The sequence below is a fragment of the Arvicanthis niloticus genome, chromosome 12 (genome assembly GCF_011762505.2).
Source record: "Arvicanthis niloticus isolate mArvNil1 chromosome 12, mArvNil1.pat.X, whole genome shotgun sequence".
Lineage (NCBI taxonomy): Eukaryota > Metazoa > Chordata > Mammalia > Rodentia > Muridae > Arvicanthis > Arvicanthis niloticus.
The window spans coordinates 10817000-10834538 of NC_047669.1; positions in this window are offsets into that span (position 1 = coordinate 10817000).

Sequence of the window (17539 nt, forward strand, 5' to 3'; positions counted from 1 at the left end):
TGATTTCCTGAGACTTGAGGAAGGGTCTCCCGAGTTTGGGGGTCTTCACAAAAGGTGAATCCCAAGTAGTTTTACATGAAAAGAATCCCACATCAAGACACAAGAAGAAGCATTAAAGTAGGTTGAGAAAAAAGTTCCCTTCAGAAGTGAAGGTTTACTTCCCCACCTCAACAACTTGACTTACAAGTAGAGAAAACAAGAACAGATGGGAAATTGAGATGTTTTCAACAAGTAAAAGTTGGATTTACCTACAATAAACTCTCATCTTCATCAATCATCTGGGTGGTTTTCTTTAGAAAAAGAGACAAACCACAGGACTGAGTTGCCAGGGGAGTGTGGGGGTGGGGAGGGAAGTACCAGATAAAGTATGGACTTAGAGGTGATATTAAACAGATTGACTATAAAAGAACTATCAAGATAAAATCTGAGCAGGGTTGGCATGGGTGAGCAGAATGAATGCCTTTAGGCACTTTAATTTCCTTTGTTTGAAATAATTAATGACAATTTACTTTATAAATATTAATGCGTGTGTGAGGTTTCTAGTGGAAGCTGGAATGAAAGTTTAATGGTAAAACTAATAAACTGAGGGGGAAAGTTAGTTAAGTGTCGTGCGAGCCACAAATACAGGCTACTCAAGTGGGGAGAAATGACAACGAAACAGTACATTAGTGACCAGAGCAAAGGGCTGGCAAGAGATCTCATTGGTTAGGAGTGGCAGCTGCTCTTCCAGAGGACCCAGGTTTGGTTTCCAGCACTCAAAGGATGCATATCAACCATCTGTAACTCCACTTCCAGAGGATCTAATGCCCTTTTCTGGCCACTGAGGGCACTAGGCACATGTGGTAAAGAGATATATATTCAGGCAAAACACCCGTACACATGCAATAAAATAATCTTGCCAGTTCTGAGCTCATGAAGTTTATAGACTATTGGCTTAATGTTAGATTAGCAAAGTCTCTATTTAAAACCATTTCAGATTGCATTTTATGTTGTATTAACCATACCCAAATCCACCCACCCATCTATTCATCCATCTATCCATCTATCATCCATCCATGCATCCATCCATGCATTTATGCATCCATGCATCTATCCATGCATCCATGCATCTATGCATCCATCCATGCATCTATGCATCCATCCATGCATCTATGCATCCATCCATGCATCTATGCATCCATCTGTGCATGCATGCATGCATGCATCATCCATCCATCCCTGTAAGCATGCATTCTTTCAAGCAGTGTCTATTCAAATTTTTGTTTTAAATTATTGGGTGGATTGATAACTTTCTTTGAGATGCATTTACTATTTTCTGGAACCTTTAGTTTCTCCAATTTTTAGTTGATAAATAAATATTCTGTGAGTGGATTCTTTGTGTGTCTTCATACTTTGGGTAGTTCATAGGATTTAATTTTGAACACAAGTGAATTTCTAAAATGTAGATTTCTGTGCTATCCTAACCATTGAGGCCTCTCAATAGTTGAAATTCATCAGAAAATACTGAAACAAAAATTTAAGGTATCAACAGTATTCATATTGATAATTGTTAGTAATTTAAAAGTCCTTTAGTCACTAATTCTTATGGCATTTTAAAATGAGATACCTCTAAATGTTTTAAATAATCTTATTCGCATAACTTTATTTAGTAGAACTAATAGTAGAGAATTGATTTGTAAAAGGTAGAAGCCATGAGGTTGGCTATAGTAAAACAATCTGTATCTCATTAAAACAGACTACTAATTTTTTTCTTATATAAAGGTTTGTTTTTCCTTAGTGTTCCATATAGATGAGAGTCTGTCACCATCATAGTTGGGAAGTGAGATGGCAGGCACCAGGCACATGTATTAGAAACAGGGTGTGGCATTTGAAGCTTCAAGGTTTGCCTCAGAGTCATACTTTCTCCTAAACCTTTCCAAACAGTGTCACCAAATGGAGATCAAGTATGTAGATGCTGGAGAATCTAAGATATCCGTTCAAACTACCACATTTCATTCTCTGGACCCATAGTCTGATGGCCATATCACACTGTAAAATGTATCAGTCTAACTTTAAAAGTCCCTAAAGTCTTTTATAATATCAATATCACTTTAAATGTAAAGGCTGTTCTGATCCTTAAGGTAATCTCTTAACTGTAACCCACTGTAAAATTAAAACAAACAAACAAACAAAACAACCAAACCCAAATTACATACTCACAACATCCAGCACAGATTTTGCATTATGATCCCCAAAGGGAAGAATAAGGGTACAGTGAGAAAATGCTGGACCAAAGTTCAGCTGGACAGACTCTATATCCTATATCTCCTCTTGTGGAAGAGCTTAGACGACAGCTCTGCCCTTCCAAAATGTTTCCTGCCTATAACATTTCTTTCTTGGGCTAGTTACATTTTGTCTTGGATTTTGTGTGCAGCTCTCCTTGACAGATAACCCACAGTTCTGGTAACTCCAACATCTAGGGGTCTCCAGGGAAACTCAGCCTTTATTTCTATAGCTTCTCATGACATCCTCTCAGGATGTCCATGCGGGGATTCCTCTGTCATACACCTGGTCTCAGTGGTGCTCCTTAAAGAAAGAGGAAGGTTTCATGAGAGTTTTACTTGTAAATCTTTCATGACTCTAAAGCATGCAGCACATACCATGTGGACCACACTGCCAAGCTCAGCTACCTGTTTAGAATGGAAACTTGCTGGGATGATCCTTTTGTGTGTGTGAAGGTTGTCTTTGTATTATTCAAATGTTGATTTCTGTTCCAGTTGGGAGTTGACTACAGGGCAGGTTTTGGTCTTGTTATTTTTATTGGATCATTACATGCCTGAGTATTTTGCAAACATTCTTCTCCATCACCTTATAATTGGTTTAATAAAGAGCTAGGAGCCTATAAGCCAATACCGGAATGGAAAGACAGGACTTCTAGGCAAAGAGAGGAACTATGTGAAGAGTTGAGAGATGAGGGTGAGGGAATGGGATTGGGAGGTGGGAGGTTGGGAGGTGCAGAAAGGGGCGGGGGGGGGGGGGAGGAGGATCCACCCACTAGACACAGAGGAATTCGGATATACCAGGGCTGAGTTAGAGGTAACAGCCCATGGGGCAAATACGGAATAGAATAAACGGGTTAGTTTAAGTAATATGAACTAGTTGGGAACCAGCCTAAGCTAAGGCCAGAGCTATAATAACTGAGAATATTCTCTGTCATTGGGAGCTGCCTGGTAGAGACCGTCTAAAAGACAGTCACTGGCCTTCCTGAATCACAACAGCTTTTGTTTGTTGTTCCTAGCTAGCAGGAGAAAACACCTTGGCCATTGTCTTCTCACAAATTGGAAGCTTTGTTGGGTGGGGTCTTATCTTGAACCCTGAACGCACCTCTTCCTTCTTTTCAATGCATATTTGACCTCTCAGTAAAGGCTCTAATATCCGTAATAGCTATAGCTTCTCTTCCAGCACAAGCCTTGCCACTGTCCATTTGTTGTGGTATTTGAATCCACAGCAAAAGACCAAAGGCTTAGACTCAATTCACATTTAGATTGACGGATGTATTCTTATTGCTAGCAGAAGGATGGCAGCGTTAGAGCCAAACAGCAGCGTGGTAAGACTGGGTTTTAAAAGCAGACATCAGAAAAGAGTGTGTTACAACCACCCAAGGAATCCACAGCTGGGCAGGAAAGTTGTCTTACTTTCCCACTGTACAGTAATAAAAAGACCACTCCACCCCTTCTCACAGGGATGAACAGGTTTTATAGAAATGAAGGCAGATCCTAATACCTCACATCTCATTATCCTATTCTTACCCCACAGGCCACCGGGACCTCCTAGACATTCCAGAGCAAAAGGTCAATGACCCTTAAGGGATGCCTGGCTCCTTATTAAGTAATTTCAATCACCACTGGGGACCTGTGTAAATTATCACCCAAGTCTGAGCTCTCTAATGACTGGAATAAAGCAGTTCATTTTGAGGCAGGCAACACCAAGGTGCCATCAGGACATGGCTGGCTGTCATGTGCCCACTCTTTCTGCTCCAGACTGTACATTTTGTGTTTCTTTCTGCCCTACTTAGTCTTTTCATTGTAGACCTGAATACGAATGATTACTAATAGCCAGGTCACAGAGGCAACATTAAGGTCCCTGGAATTCTCCTCCGCCAAAGAAATTAGTCAATTTCTTTTCGATTTAGCCTCAGGCAGGTTCTTAGGACAAGGGTTTTTTTTTTTTTTTTTTTTTTTTTTTTTTTTTTTTTTTTTTTTTTTTTTTTTTTTTTTTTCCGTGTGAGTTTGTTCTTTGACAATTTCCTTCAGTATATAATGACCTCTGTTTGTTCTTGTCACTGAGCTCCTTCCTCCTCTCTTTTCTTAGTATCCTCTTTCCTCCTGGAAAGTTCTTTCCCCAAATTCCTCTCTTTTCCTTTTGTGACCTAGAGAGTCACCATTGTTAGTGTGATCTCAATTAGAAACTATCCATCAGAGCCCAGTGGGCTGACTCAATCAACTCCTCTCTCTCAGAATCTGTGAATAGCCAATGGCTCAGCAGGAAGCAGCAGGTTCCAAGTGCTCCTTCCACATCCAGGGCTGACTGTTTACAGATCCAGTATCTGCAGCTGTGGTGCCTTCATGATTCCAGTGGCTCTGCTGTGCTTAGAGGACTGCATACTCTAGCCTTTCTCTCTATCCTTAAATTTTTTTAATGGTCCCTCTTCTGAAAGGTTCTCTGAACCATAGAGGGGGTTGACATAATTGTCCTGCTTAGGGGTGAAGCCTCAACTGTTGCTTCTTTTTGGTACCTTGTCGACCATAAGCCAGGTCCTGTGCAGCAGCTGGGCAGTTTCAAGGTGAAGAAGGCAGAAACATTTTTTGATGTTTTTTTTTTTTTTTTTTTACTTCATATTCAGTGTTTAACAAAATAACAACACAGAGTAGACAGTCCTTTTTAAATGGGAAGAAAAGATAATATAAACATAATAATATTAATAAAATTGATAATTGAATGATTAATAAAGGACCAGTGTAAAACCTTGTGGGAAGCCAACAGAAAGCGGCTATCATCCTTGCAGCCATCTTGAGCCATACCCTGACAAGAGACTTGTTTACAACAGCCTACAACAGCTGAGCACACTCTGATAACATCTTGTTTTAGATACCCAGGATTTTCCCTTGAGTGTGTGAAACTTAAAGGTGTGATTTAGAGATAAGACTTAAAGGCGTGGCAGTGGTGGCACACGCCTTTAATCCCAGCACTTGGGAGGCAGAGGCAGGCAGATTTCTGAGTTCGAAGCCAGCCTGGTCTACAGAGTGAGTTCCAGGACAGCCAGGGCTACACAGAGAAACCCTGTCTTGAAAAACAAAAAAAAAAAAAACAAAAAAAAAAAAACAAAAAAAAAAAAACAAAAAAAAAGAAGTGAGAAATAAAAAAGGCAAGAGGCAGACAGAAGAAATTATTAGACACTTAAGACAGAAAAAAGCAACTAGGAATTAGACACTTGTACTTGGATGAGACTCGAGACTAGAACTTGGAACTAGAAACTTGGAACTTGGAGGCACTAGAGACTAGGAACTCAAAACTTGGGACTTGGACTAGGAAGAGAGACTGAAGAATAAACAAGATTGAATCATACTCTGTCTGGTTTCCATTCCTCATGTCCGTCCTCACTCTCTCTCTTGCCGAACCCCGACTTGCGGACCAGAGCAGCTTGGGGCAGTGTGGGCTCTAACAATTTAGCCCCCAAGGCTTTTGGCAGTGTGGGTTCCAACATTGGTAGCTCGGGCCGAGACATTTTGGCCCCCAAATGTGGGGCAGATCGGTTCACAACAAAACCTGGCATCTCACATGCAAAGACAGACACCCACAGTTAGCATTCCAGCCTTTTATCAGGCATGCTGCATGTTAGAACATATTTTATGTTTTATAAAGTGAGTATTCATGAGTTGCAGGAATGGCTCCTGTTGGCATGGAGCTTAATGACTGTTCTGGGAGGTGTGTCCATTATACATTTATAGGCTAGTCACAAATGCCCAAGTTTGAGATTCTGAACAGTCTGGGAAGAGAATGGAAACTTATTTCATCTCCTGTTACAGGCACTTTACAATGGATTTTGATCTTGCAAAAAAAAAAAAAAAAACTGACTATGTATGACAGTAATATTCATGGTTGGCATAACAGTTTAATATTTGTCATTACATCTGGAGTAGAAAGGCTGAATCTCATCATTAATTTTATAATGAGGAAAACAAAGTATAAAGTACATGCTTAGAATCCAGCTTTCTAAGCCAACTGACTTATTGGACTCTGGAGTGTGTATGTCTGTGTGTGTGTGTGTGTTTAACAAATAATCAAAAAGGAGAGCTCATAGTCTCTTCTTAGCAATTTTCAAAAGATCAAGCCATCTATCTATATTGATGACTGCACTTATTCAGTATTGTTTGAGGACTTGGTATTAACTTCTTGGTTGTATGAACTGAAATCCTAAAAGAAAGGTTGGTTTGATATTATGCTAGTCTTCTGCAGACTTTTTGACATAAGGAAGGTTGATTTGGTATCTCTGCCCCTAGTGTGCAGCTTGTGACAATACTGGCCAATCAAAATAGTTTTTGGTAGAAACCTGTCAATCCTGCATCCCTCTGACAGCCATTGTTCCTGCCCAGGCTTTGTGACTTCACAGTCGAATCAATTCTTTCTGCCCAAATAGATATCTTGGTTCACATTGGTAGATCATAAAGACCGTAGACCAGAAAGCTTAAACAAGGAATATGTATTTCTAACAACTCTCTCAAAATCTGGAAAGCCCAACATCAAGATCAGGATAGATGGACCTCTGGGATCAATTTGAAGGGTGTTATTTCTTTCTGGCTTCTCACTTATTGCCTTCTCAGTGCTTTCTCTGGCAGAGAGTAGCAAAACAAAACAACCCCTTTCTTCCTTAAGGGAACTACAAGTTCATGTGACCCACAAACTCCTGACCCATCCCCCCATAGGATTTTAACATATAAATATTGGAGCAATACAAACATACACTCTGCATCAAAAGTCTAATATGGCTGTTACACCTACTGAATTTTATCATTCTTTTAGTCTATCATTCCAAATTTTCCGAAGGCCATTGAAGTTTACTGTACCGTCTTTTTGCATCCTTCCATCATTTGGTACTTCCTCTTCTTGTGCCACCAGCCTTATTACTAGCTTACTCCTTGCAGCAGAGTTGGTAGGTGTACATCTCCATGCCTTTGCTTGAGCTCTTTCTTCTACCTAAAGGCTCACCCTACTGTTAGTATGTGCACAGATTCTTCCAAAGTTGAGATCCTCCTTGGTCCCCAAAGTCCTTGCAGTGAGTGTTCTTATTTCTTTTCTCACTGCTTTGGATACTGACAAGACAACTTAAGGGAGAAAGGAGTTATTTTAACTCACAGTTCATGCAGTCTGTTATGAAGAAAGCAAGGCAACAGGAGCATGAAGTTGCTTGATTAGGTTGCTTCCACAATCAGGAAACACATTGGTGAAGACAAGCTTGCTAGTGCCCAGCTTGTTTTCCCCATTTCATACAATCCAAAATCCTTGACATGAAGAATAGCCTTGCTCACAAGTTCCTTAGGTCTTCTCATATCAACTAATAGCCCAGTTAGCTCCCAAATAATTGGGACAGGACTATTAGATTTATTTAGCAGCTGTTGTTGACACAGCAACTTAGCAGTATTAATCTATTTTAATCCTCTAAAATAGTCTAGCTACCTCCCAGCCAAAATCCCTGAACTACTTGTATTTAGTACTGATATGGCTCTCTCCCTTCAGGTGTTTTCTAGTATGTCTCCTGGACTCTTTCCTCACAGAGAATTCCCACTTTTACCCCTAGTCTGGTCCTATTCTCTCCTCTGCTCAGCCATTAGCTGATCAGATTCTTTATTGACCATTGAGGTGATAATTAGGGAGCAATGTTACAACAACATTGAGACAGGAGAATAAGGATTGATGTCTTATATGGATATGGTGGCACAGACACCAGCATTTGAGTAGTACAAGACTACTCTTTACATAATGCACAAAACCATTATGCCTACACTGAATTGACTGCATGGTTCTTATCTAACCTACTTTTCATCCACTAGTGGGCTACATGTATGACAGACATGTATGCGGGATCAATGCTTTATTCATGTTGACCATAGTTAAGTTGTCTCATGGTGTCTGATAAATATACCATAAATTTAAAGAGTTAATCAAACATATCACTCTAAGAAACCAGACACAACAATATTCACCTTTGTATGGTGAATTTAACCCTGACAATTTTTTTTCCACCAAAAATGAGTGCAATGACACAGAAAAGTGAATATGTCCCTACACTCACAAAACACATGACAGTCTGATATGTTATGTCCATTTATTTATTTTCTTGTGTAAGTTTTAAATTCTTAATTAAAATGTAATAAGTCATTGCCCCCTTTTCCCCCAACAACCCAAGAAATCCTCCTATGTTCTTACCCTCTCTTACCATGTTTGTCCCTCTTACTACCTCTCAAATTGCCACCTTTTCTTTTTTTATTATTATTACTATTATTATTACATATGTATGCAGAAATATATAAATACAATGCACTGAATTGGCTAAGCATTTCTTGCATGCATATGATCTCAATGCTGACCATTTGGTACTGGGTAACCAATTAAGGGACTCATCCATAGGGAAGACCAACTTTCTTCATAGTAGTCATTTGTTGCCTGTAGGTTTCTGTCTGGGGGATTGTAATAGTGATTTTGTTACATTGCTTTATGCTCCCGGTGGGTTGCATGCTTCCAGCCACCTGCCCAAGAACTCTCTGGATTCACAAATGGAAGACAAACACATGCCAGTTAATTTTAAAATGCCTTGGCTACCTCAAAGGCTGGGCCCTCCTAAAACTTCCACTGTTACCCCAGGCCCATTTGAGGAAATTGTCAGTGGCCACTTACCAGAAAAATCTCACATGGCTGGTTGGCTTTATCTCCTACAGCTACTCTGTTCATTCATCTCTCTCCCATAAGTCATGGCGATTCCTCCTTTCTGTGTCCTAGCCCAAACAAATCTAAAGTTCTAGCCCCATCTCCCTTTGATCAGCCATTGCCCACTGGCCTCTTCACTGATCAAAAACCATTTGGGGACAAGGACCTTCAGCATTTAGACACACAGATTCTGTATTGAATCAAAGCATTAGAACCAATCTCTAACACCTCACCTTTTCAGTCAAAAAAAAAAAAAAAAAAAAAAAACCCAAAACAAAACAATACAAAACAAAAACAAAAAAGCCCCTCCTCTCTCAAACATAATTGAGCACAATTATGTAAATCACAGGGTATGATATACAATTAACACCCAGTCCATCATATTTGTCAATTAGATAAAATACTCTACCATCATTCCTACCTTAAAGAGCTTACAATTCTATACCTGAATTATGTTTTGATTTTAGCCTTTAATATCATCTGAAAACCATCCTTTCTATATAATATCTTTCAATGCTAAACAACTTAAGTTTGCTTATGAGATTATAACTAGTCTTCAACCTTGACAGAAATCCAAGAATGAATTAAATATTACCTGAGTATATAGGAAGCATCAAACATAGCTTCTAAAACTTAAACAGTTGTAGAGACAGCTGACAACCTGGACAGCCCCTATTCCTTATAGCATTGAAGCATCTGTTTTCAGACTTTTGGCCTAGAACCAACTGACAGACCTTGAAATGGAGCAGAAACTATGAAGGACCAGCTTGTTCTGTCTTGGCAAAACTAAACCGTCAACTCTCCTACATTGTATATCCTTTCCTGGGCAGTACTTTTTGTCTGTAGATGGATAGGGAAATTTCTACCATATAACTAACTTTCCAGGATAAGTAACCTCACCTAGAGGCAAAAATTCTCAATTCTTCTTTGAAGGAGAATGGGAAAGCTGTCAGGAACAGATATGTCTCCTTGTCAAATGATCCTTAATAATGGAATAACATTAAATTTTACATTCTGTGACTTTCTGATGTTTTTTGAAGACTATCTATGTAAACTATAAGTGAACTGTTAAACCTTAGATACTCTTAGCCATTTCTATTTGAGTAAATTGAAAATACTTTATTACAATTAAATTAGAATCTAACATAACTATGAGTTTGCTATCTGGCTCTTAACTTTTGTTACTTAATCATCTTAAACAGTCTGTAATAGAAGCTATTGGAAGGACTGGGCCAAAGCATTGTATTCTTAAATGAATTGCATAGGCTCAAATTTCAAATTTTGACTCAATTTACAGATTTATACCAATGAAAACATTAATTCTATGTCAATATATAATTTCTGTTCCAACATAAAAAATTTTAATTTCAATGTTGCATCAATTACAAAGATGACTATCAATGTAAGATTATGGCTACACAATGTTAAAGGACAAAATTTAGTAATCCATCTCATCTGTTTCCTCCATGTTCAAAATTATGACCATTTCCAAATTATCCCTTAAGATGACAACCTATCTATAATTTGTAAAATAACCATAACTAGACACTCAAAACCAGAAAATTGAGCTGATGACTCTCTTCTTTCTGATGAATATGAGCAACAAGAAATTCTTTTTTAAAAAAATTTATTTTATTTATATGAGTACAGTGTAGCTATCTTCGAACACACCAGAAAAGGCATCAGATCTCATTATAGATGGTTATAAGCCACCATGTGGTTGCTGGGAATTGAACTCAGGACCTCTGGAAAAGCAGTCAGTGCTTTTAACTGCTGAATCATCTCTCCAGCCCTGAGAAATTCTTTAAAGTGATGGGAAAGAATACAAAAATTAGAAAAATTGGTTAGACTTAAGAAAGCTACTTTTAACATCTGTTATGTAGTCTCTATATGCTTAGAAGGCTCAGGGTTTGACTGAAGTCTCTACTGGATCTGTCTGAAAGGTTGAACAAAGCAAGATAATCTAGAATCAGAAAGAATTCCTGAAGCTGTTCTGGAAGAAAGTCTCTGGACAGCATCAGGAAGCAGGGGCTGGGACTGCAAGTCAGTTAGCATCTCTGAGGATGAATCTTGGCAAGGCTGTATATTCCATAATATATGAATCTCACAACCAAAGATTTAGTATCATTAAGACACTTGTATGGATTTTGCAGAGTGCACAGATTAGTTAAGGATGAAATTTTGCTCCTTGTTTGAGTAGGTGAAAGACAACTCTCTCTTTTTTTGGGTTAATTTTATCAATAACCAAATGTAATAAATCTTCATTCATGCCATATGAATGAGGGTATGAATAATCTTAAGGATTCCATAACTAATAAGGCTATTGTCTCATTGTATCTCACGTTTTGGCTAGAGACATTTTTATGCCTAAGCCAATTGCTGGGATGTTCCCATATAGAGGAACCAGCAGATCAAATCACCTGTCTTATTTGATTTTCTCAAGTTTTTTGAGATCTTCAGGAGGTCTTCCCCTGTCATATTTGATCCATATCACTCTAGAAAGAGTTCACAATCTTTTCTCTTTTCCTGTCAACACAAATCTCCCAGAACAATATGTTCCTGGTCCAGTAACTGGCAATCATTAAAGCAGCACTTACAGCTTGCCTCATAGCATCAGGCCAGCTCCACTCCAAGGCTTCTCTTGACCTTGATGGTCCTCCATGGTATTGGCACTTCACAGTTCTTGGGTTTCCACTGAAACTGAGCTGTACTTTCACCAACAGCCTCCCTTGAATGCTCTTCAAGGCTCAAACCCAACCTATTCTGCAAAATCTCAACTTTTCTTCATGACCCCTTTAGTCCTGGGGTTTTTCCTGAAGCTGCACTTTCATTAGTGGCCTCTTCTGTTCTCTACTAGTTAAGAATTATTACTTTCCATAACCTCTTTATGGACTTAAAACTAGTACTATTTTGAAAACTATTACACAGTACTAAGGTTGGCTGCCAGCATGAGGTACAGCCTTGGCCTCTCTGGACTATAGCTTCTGTGTGGTCTATTTTGAGCAAACATTTCCCAGAATATTTCACCTGAGTGATGCTGGTCTCTTCTCAATCATCGTTTATTTCCCAGCTCCTGCTAACTGGCATTAATTGCCGGAGTGATGCAAAGTCTTCCCTTAGTGGTGCTGGTCTCTTGTTAATCAGAGGCAGTTCTTCAGTCCTAGCTGACCAGAACCACAGATTCTTAATTTAAAATATCATTCAAGCAGCCCTGGAAGTCTTTACTTCCCCCTGAGATTACACACCACATCAGGCCACTGGCATCTGCATTTCTTTCAACATTCATGTCTTCTGAGCTCCTACAGAACAGCCCCCACTGAGCTCTGAGTTGTCAATGGATTTTCCAAACTAAAGGTAAAATGCCACCACTATCATCTCAAAAACACAGGTCCAGTCTGTCGCAGAAATGCTACATGACTTGGTACCAATTTCTGTCTTTCTCAGGTTTCTATTGATGTGATAAAACACCATGACTAAAGCAATGTGGGGAAAAAAAGAGTGTATTTCAGCTTGCAGGTCCACTTCAGAGTCTATTATTGAAGGAAGTCAGAGCAGGAGCTAGGGATTTATTTTCATATAGAAACCTTAGAAACTTGATAGACACTGAAAATTAGAACCGAGTGTTCCGCACTGCTGGAACACAACAAATGAAAATAATCTAGAAATGCCAAGGACTGGGGGCAAGTTTCCTTGTTTCCTTGCTCATTCTCTCCACATTCACATCCTCCCCAAAACTCCTTTTGTCTTGCTGACTTTTGATCCCCCACATTCAAGGAAAATGTTGAATAGCTCCTGACATCTTGCTGTCCTGATCTTCAATACAAGCATAATTTAAGTTGATTGAAAATTTGCCACATTAAAGTGGAAAATATCAGACTCCTCAAAACAGTAAAAGAAATGACAGGTTCAAACACTATCTGGCATCACCTTCTGTGATCTCACCAGGTAATTAAGGCTGGCTAAGTGGCTAAAGTGAAAACTGACTTTTAGCTGTAGGATTTTCTCCTAAGCATGCTGAACTCTGAAGGAAAAAGCTTGGCCTGAACTAATACAAAGTCTTCCTCCATCAGTTGCAAGAGAAAAATAACCACATTCCTCAAACTGTTTTGGTTTTCTTCTTCATTAAAGATGCCTCTTGAATTAATTTTCATCTTATATTTTTATTAATTAATTAGAAAATCATTTTTTTTTTGCAACATAGCACAAGAAGAAGCCCAGAGGCAACCATCATTTTTATCCTTCCATCTTGCAGATTCTGGGGATGCAACTCCAGTTTTCAGGCTTGGCAGCATGAATCCTTACCTATCTATAGTGAGCTATAACAGTTCCCATTTTAACCAAAGAAAATTAACTGAGAGAGTGCTTACACTAGTGAGATTTACTTATACTGTAAGTACACTTAAAAACAATCTTCCAACCCTGGAGATTTCTTAGAAATAGACAGCTGATGAAATAGTCAACTTACTTGGGGGTTAAAGTTGCTTGTGGTTTTTTAGGATTCTAGCCCTCAGTACCTTCTGACATATGTCACCCTCATAGTGAGCCAATAAAGCATGCTCACTCTAGCCTCATTTAGACAAACTGTTCACAGGGCCTGAACTCTGAAAGTAGGATGAAATGGCTCCTTTCAGAGTTACAGTTATAGCAGCATGACTATAGCAATGACAGAGCTAAGGATAGATATACCAGAAGTGATGTGGCAAGCCAGAAAATGAACGCATAGAAGTAGGTGAGCCTAGAGCAATGCCTGAAAGTATAGATACCTAGGTGTGAGTGATGCCTGTACCCATGTGTAGGTGGATAATATTTATCTGTTGTAGGTCAGGGACATTTCATTAAATTTCAACAAGCCCAAGAATTGCTTAAGGCTCCCAGATTTTTTCTTCTAAGGTCATTAGTAACAATTCTAACCTCATTTTTGAGTTACTTTGGTAGTAGGAGTAGGGTTAAAAGTTAGGAGCATTCTCATCCTTGTGAAAGCATGTGTCTCAGAAGCCTGCTTTACTCAGTAAGGTTGTTGACTACTTAACAAGTGCTGTGGACACTATAACCAAGGCAACTCTTATAAGGGACATTTAATTGGGGCTGGCTTACGGGTTCAGAGGTTCAGTCCATTATCATCAGTGTAGGAAACATGGCAGTGTCCAGGCAGGCATGGTGCTGAAGGACCCGCAAGTTCTATATCTTATACCTAAGGGAACCAGGAGAACGTCCTCCAACAGGGCCACATCTACTCCAACAAGGCCACACCTTCTAATAGTGCCTTTCATATGGGCCAAGCATATTCAAACCACCACAGCAGAATTAAAGCCTGACTAGTTCTAAAAAGATTCAATATGTCTATGGCCTATCCAATATGCTATCTGGAATGTAAATTGCTGGGCAATACAGAAATCGAGAGTGCAAAAATAAGACAGTTCAGTTAGTGTGTAGCTCACCAGCTCACAGTGGAGAGTACTCCATTGTAAGTATGGGTCTCATTTCTGAGAGGAAAGCAACAGCAGAAATGAAGAAGGTGAGAGTTTAGGTAGACCCTGTGTGATGGCCTTGTTTTCTTTGACAGTGGTCCTCAATCTTGGAGTCCCTTAAAGATCACCCAGGAACTTGAAATAATAACAACAACAATAATACTTGGCCCTCATCTTACACAGTCTAAGTGACAGCTTTCTGATGGTCCCTGCTGCTGTGAAGAACCTGACCATGTGCAGGCGTGTGGAAGACTGGACCCTTGAACTAGAAAAACAGTTTGATGCTGTAAGCAGAGCTTAAAGGCCATGCTGGCAGGAGCCTTGAAGATAGTTCTTCTGAGATCTGTGTGGATGGTGGAGGAGGACAGTTTAAGAAGTTTCAGACTAGAACAACATCAGCAACTGAGCTAGAAGCTATTCCTGAGATATTTTGGCAAAGAGCTGGCAGCATTCTACCTTTGTCCTAATCACTTGCCTGAGGCTAAAGTAAAAAGTAGTGGATTAGTTTCTTTGGTGGAAGCAATTTCAAGGTAGCATCTTATTGAATTTGTCGCTTGGTTATTATTAATAACTTTTAAGTAGGTCTGTAATGAGAAGGAGCAAGTAGGGCAGAAAGCAATACACATTGTAGCATCTGAAGAGGAAAAGAGCACCATGAAACTTAATGTTGTAGCCCAGGCTTGTGCAGAGATAATGAGAGCCAAGGGTTGTTAAGAAGAGTCCTTCCTTTAGCACTAAAATAAAGGGACGGATCCCCTCGGGGCAAAACCTCACCCATCTAAGCTTTCAGCTCCTGGAAGAGCAGATAGAAGTCATTTTCAGCTCCTAGAAAGCAACTAAATAAAAGCTCTATTACTAATAGCGTTCAAAGGACAAGGTTCAACACCCAGACAGGAGTCATATGTGGAAGTGTCATTTATGTAGTGCTGGCTTTAGAGGTGTGCTGGCTAGTTTTATGTCAAGTTGACACAAACTAGAGTCATCAGAGAAGAGTGATCCTCAATTGAGAAAATACCTCTATAAGATCCAGCTGTATGCAAGCCTGTAGGGAAGTGTATCTATTAGTGATTGATGTAGGATGGTCCAGCTCATTGTGGGTGAGGTAATTCCCAGGCTGATAGTCCTGGGTTCTATAAGAAAACAGGATGAGCAATCCATGTGGAGCAAGCCAGTAAGCAGCACCCTACCATGGCCTCGGTATCAGCTCTTGCCTCTAGGTTTGTAAGACCCCAACCTTTGGTCAGTGGTACTTACTTCGAGATGCTCCCCCACCCCCAGTGAGACACTGAGACAAGCCACAGATCGATGCCAAAGTCCAGCATGTCAGGGTCCACTTTCAATTAGTCCCTCAAGGCGAGTGACTTGAAGGTGACCCTGAATGGCCATTACAAGCACTTTTTATACTTTTTAGGGGCACAGGTTACATCAGCAAGGTTACAGCTCAAACTTATTGGCTAAGCATATTGGCCTTTAAATCTATTGGCTAGAAAGCATGAGCAGATGATGACACAAATTGAACTCTATCAAGTGACTAGCAGTCAGTACATTCTGCAGTTTTTTTGAGATTTTTTTTACTTAATAGTGTTCCTGTTGGTGGAGAATGGAACTTGGCCTAGCCTTGACCCCAAAAGGAGGAGGAAGCTCTAAGGAGGGTGTGGGACAAGCCCTTAGGGTCCCTCAGGTTCATGCTGTGTTTGAGTGTCTGTCTTAACTTCCTTCAAGGATGGACTGTGATGTGGAAGTTTAAGTCAAGTAAATTCTTTCCTCTCTAACTTTCTTTTGGCCATGGTGGGTTTGATTTGTTTGTTTGTTTGTTTTGTTGTTGTTTTCTAGATTTATTTATTTTATGTATGAGCACACTGCCACTGTCTTCAGACACATCAGAAGAGGGCATCAGATTCCATTATAAATGGTTGTGAGCCTACCATGTAGTTGCGAGGAATTGAACTGATTACTCTCTGGAAGAGTAATCAGTGCTCTTAACCTCTGAGCCATCTCTACAGTCCCTGGTCATGGTATTTTATCATAGCAGTAGTAGCCCTAACTAAAGAAGGGCTTATGTTACGTGAGAGTAAAGGGGTCATGAATTCTTCCACCTCAGTTTCAGAGAGCTGCTGAGCCACATAGTGTGTGTCAAGGAAGTCCTTGCAAGAGGCTGTGTGAGATCATTGAGTGAAGCTGTAGAAATGAAGTGTGGGTTCCAGTGAAGATCACGAGAAGTTGGAGATACTACAACTATGAGGAAGCAAGCATAGAGGGGCAGACTATTCTAGATCTTTTGACACTGGACCTGTAGGTATAAGATTTGCTGTTTGTCCTGCTGTGTTTTGGCCTTTCTTTGGACCAGTATTTTCTTACTATGCCCTCATTCCTATCTTTTGGAGTGGTAGCAATTAAAAAGTTGCATTGAGTCCCAGAAGAGACTGAAATGTGGACTTCTAAAAAATTCTCAGTCTCTCAAAGTTAGACTATATGCATTTTGTATTATGTCATTACCGCAGCCCTATGGGATCCAGGGAGTAGAATGTAGTAGACAAAATGAGAAATGTCCTCCGTGGTCTCAGGCATTTGAACACTCAGTTGATGGTGCCATTAAAGGAGGTTTAAAGGGTACAGTCTCGCAGGAAGATATACATCCTGGGAGCAGGCTTTCAGATTTAAAAGTCCCACTTACTTCTGGTTCACTCTCTGCTTCATGCTTTGGCTTACGAAGTAAGGTCTCAGCTTCCTGCTCCTGTTGCCATGTCTACCACCTGCTCCCATGCTTGTCTCAACCATTTACAGACTCTCACCCTTTGGAACTAGAAGTCAAATAAACTTTTCCTTGATGAATTGCCCTAGTCTCTGTGTTTTACCACAGAAAAATAACTAACACAGGGCCACACCACGAGGGCTTTCTTAAACTCTCAATTTGGCAGGATAAAAATGATTGAAATTCTTTAAACTTTAAACATTCCCAAAGTCTGTTTACACACATTGGGTAATTTAATCTTGCCTATAAAGAAGGGTAAAAAAATCAAAGACCAGAGATATCAAGGAAACTCTCAATATCACTCAGTTAGTGAGGATTTAAAATGGGTCTTTCAAACCTCAAGCTCACTATGGATTTA